Below are 3782 nucleotides of genomic sequence, written 5' to 3'. Positions count from 1 at the left end.
TTTGAAAATGTACCAATTGCTTGTGAAAATTGCGCCAAAGCAATACAAAAAAACTGATACGTTTCTTCTCATGTTTTTCACTATACGGGCCACAAGAGAAATATTAAGGGAATAATTTAAGACAGTTATATGCCATTATCAGCATATGTTGAAGTAGTTTCGTCTCTAGTTGTCTCAGAGAATATGTGCCGTTAATGCAGCATTAGAAAGCTCCATCAGTTTTTTTACTTTCACTTTCTCCATAGTGAATTGACTGACGTTCACCGGCGTAACTCTTGCACACAGTTTGCACGTTGCTTGCTTGTGTTGCTTGACCCCTCCCCCGTAATATCAATTGTTTAACGGCCACATATTAGGCAATGTTTTTTTTTTATGTTTATTTTTCTATGTTAATGAAAGTGACACCAAAAAACAGGAACATTATTAGGAAATCCTTGGGGGGGCTGTGCCGGGGCTAAGCAAGTTTCTGATGGGGCTATAGCCCCGTCAAGCCCCGCCCTAGCGCCGACACTGATAGTTAGGTCCATGCAGAAACTTGTAAACGTTCTTATAGTTGTGTCATCACCGTTTAGTGACGTCATTGAATGTTCCGGGAAAACTGAAGTTGTATTGTCAGTGTCGGTCACGGCGCCTTTTAACTCCCGATTTGGATCCGGCAATGTTTAATTTACAAATTAAGCTCTGACCAGACGCCACCCGATCTAAATATTCCCTCACAGTTTAATAGTAATGACTTTATGAATTTCTTCACTGATAAAATAGATAACATCAGAAATACAATATCAATGAGATTTCACTGTTTTTATTCAGACACTAACAAAGTAAATAATTGTAAATATATTTATGATGATGCCGATGCTGAAATGTCATTAAACTCCTTCAGTTGATATTTATTTTTTGTGTTTGACTTTTTTTCTCCCAGGCTTGATTCCACCTGGTAAAGGTTTTCCCAGATCTGAATCCATGGAAATATTAGCTTACAGCATGTGAATGTTTTACTGTAGACTTACTGCATGCAGTCAGAATAAGAGTTTAATATATAACTACAACACAACTGATGTACAATGCTGTTTTTAATCAAAACCCTCACAAAAATCGTTAATTTAATGTTTACATTTACTTTTATGCATTTAGCACAATTTTCTTCCAAAGTGATTTAGAGGTGATTAAAACAACAAAGTGATTCTTTTGAACACATTTATATTGGTGTCTACTGTTACAAAAATTATAATATTTCTAATGGGAGGTTAAAACATCAGCAACAAAACAAATCTGCACATGTACAGATAATACAGAAGTCAAAATTACTAATGTCTGCAGAGTCATTCATGCATCTGCCTTCATGCTTGCAGTGAATCAGTATTGATATCTATATCACTGATCAGCACAGTCTGTCCAGATGAAGAAAGTTTAATTAAATTCACTTCAGTGGGGATGAATTTAGTTCGTTTTAGTTTTTGACTGACATTATTGTCTGCACTGAATTATGTTAACATTCACATTGAGAGCCATTCACAGCTGGTGTCATAAAATCATCTGCCCTTTGACCTCAAGATCTAATCAAAAATGTGTCTTTTTAACCTTTTTTAAAACCATTATTTATATAGTGCTTTATACAATGTACGATTGTGTCAAAGCAGCTTTACGGTGTTAAATATGAAAATGTTTCATGATGCAAACAACATTTAATTATGTCATTAAGCAGCGACAGAAAGAGGACAATAATAAACCGTTAATTCTTCAGTTGAAGTCAGTTTAACTTGTTGTAGTTTGTCATGTAAATAGTTTAATGCAGATAATATGTAGGTTAATATATTTATTTGTCTGTGTATATTTGGATGTAATGCATGTTTTTTGTTATTAATGATACATTTTTTTCTGACAAATATGTTAGTTTCGAATAAAAAATATATCACCATATCCATATATCATGAAGTTAAACATTTTGATAGAATAATGTTATGGATGTTATTTGATAGAAGCATGTTAGTTCTGAATGTTAATGTGCTGGGTTTCTAACTGAGAACACAAAAGGGAAAGTGTTTTTAATTTAATCATCTGGTACTTGAACACTTCACTAAATGCATCATTGTTTATTAGTGTTATAGCCAGGTCTGTAGTGTGGATGAATGTGGCCAAAAATATAAATATCACTTTGTTTAGAGAGAGAGTATATTTTACTGTTCTGATGAACTCATGAATGACCAGCAGAAGGAGCCATTGCTCAGGAAAACAGTCACAATCACAATTTACCTTGATAGCACAGAATACATATATAGATTATTATCTATACTTATCAACTAATTCAAAGTAATGTGACAATGGAGAATCCCAAACTTTGGTTCACAATCAGGGTTTTTGATGTCCATGACCCTCAAATATGATGATCTTCTGCAACAGACCCTTCTAAAATATAAAGACAGCTGTTTTCATGTATGGACCCATCTATAAAAATAAACAAATAAATAATAATGAAAACAAAAATAAACCATGCAATCATAAAGACAACATTAAATCAATTCAATTGTATAATTGTTAAATTTTTTGACTGATTCCCATCACGCTCTTATGAATTTGCTAGAAGCTTTCAAAGCATTGAATTGCATTCAGTATATCCACCTAGTTAACGCTAATGCTATGGTGTTTGTAATAAAGCGTCTATAGTGACTGTACATTTGGCGTACTGTAGTTCTGTCTTCTGACTGCCGTTTTCAGGTTCTCTCTATTTTAAGACCTGAAAACACTAATGTGCCGTTTTTCTTTTGCTAAACAATGTTGGCACAGTTGACAAAGTTTATTTCATAGGGACAGGCGTGGGCTCAACACCTGCGCCCACATAGGGACAGGCGTGGGCTCAAAACCTGCGCCCACTTTAACAAACCAAACAAACCTGTAACACCGGTTCTGTGACGCAACATGGTCAGAAGTACCTGGATGGTCATCCACCGAGTCTGAGAGCATGATCTTTCAAAATATATATAACAGGTTTCATCAACAGCTATAATTGTATATATAACATCTACAGTGTCACATTATACAAGGCATCAAACAACTGTTACTACTAACCTCTACTACACTTCCTTCAGATGGGTCTACAATAAAATCACTAAACTGCACATAAACAACAAGTATTAAGATAGAAACAATAAACAGATGTAATCAATTGTTATACAGCCCTTTAGGTATTAGATTAAAATTAAATAATATCCCTTCTCTTCTGCTTTTATATTGAACATAAACAATGAAAAAATTAAAACATTTGACTTTTTGTTGTTAATGCTTTCTTGTGGCGTGCTTGTATGCTGAGGTGTTATTGGCTGAAATAATTATAATAAACATTTACACACTCACACACACAGGTTTGTTTTTGTGAAAAGTGGGGACTCTCCATAGGCGTAATGGTTTTTCTACTGTACAGACCGTATATTCTATTGCCCTACACCAACCCTACCCCTAAACCTACCCCTCACAGGAAACTTTGTGCTATTTCAGATTTTCAATACACTCCATTCTGTGTGATTTATAAGCGTTTTGAAAAGTGGGGACATGGGGTAATGTCCGCATAAGTCACCTTCTCCTTGTAATACCTGTGTCATACCTTTGTCATTATACAAATTGATGTCCTCATTTGTCACAAAAACACGCACATATATATACACACACTCACACAATATTCATTTTTAACAACTGAATATCTATTAATCTTACCAGTGTATCGGCCAGGCTGAACTCATCCATACTCCGTGTTTTTATGACAACTTCTGAGTCAGAATCTGAACTGA

General features: G+C 34.6%; 1 long non-coding RNA gene across 1 annotated transcript; it reads right to left on the bottom strand.

Moving 5' to 3' along the window:
• Positions 1 to 2890: 2890 nt before the first annotated feature.
• Positions 2891 to 3782, bottom strand: LOC107722881 (uncharacterized). Its single transcript, XR_001637857.1, has 3 exons — positions 3709 to 3782; positions 3265 to 3317; positions 2891 to 2964 (listed from the first exon to the last, which is right to left on the bottom strand). It is a non-coding gene; the product is annotated as an uncharacterized LOC107722881 (long non-coding RNA).

Source organism: Sinocyclocheilus rhinocerous, unplaced genomic scaffold (genome assembly GCF_001515625.1).
Source record: "Sinocyclocheilus rhinocerous isolate Xijiao unplaced genomic scaffold, SAMN03320098_v1.1 scaffold3682, whole genome shotgun sequence".
Classification (NCBI taxonomy): Eukaryota; Metazoa; Chordata; class Actinopteri; order Cypriniformes; family Cyprinidae; genus Sinocyclocheilus; species Sinocyclocheilus rhinocerous.
This window is presented reverse-complemented; position numbering and strand designations above follow the sequence as displayed.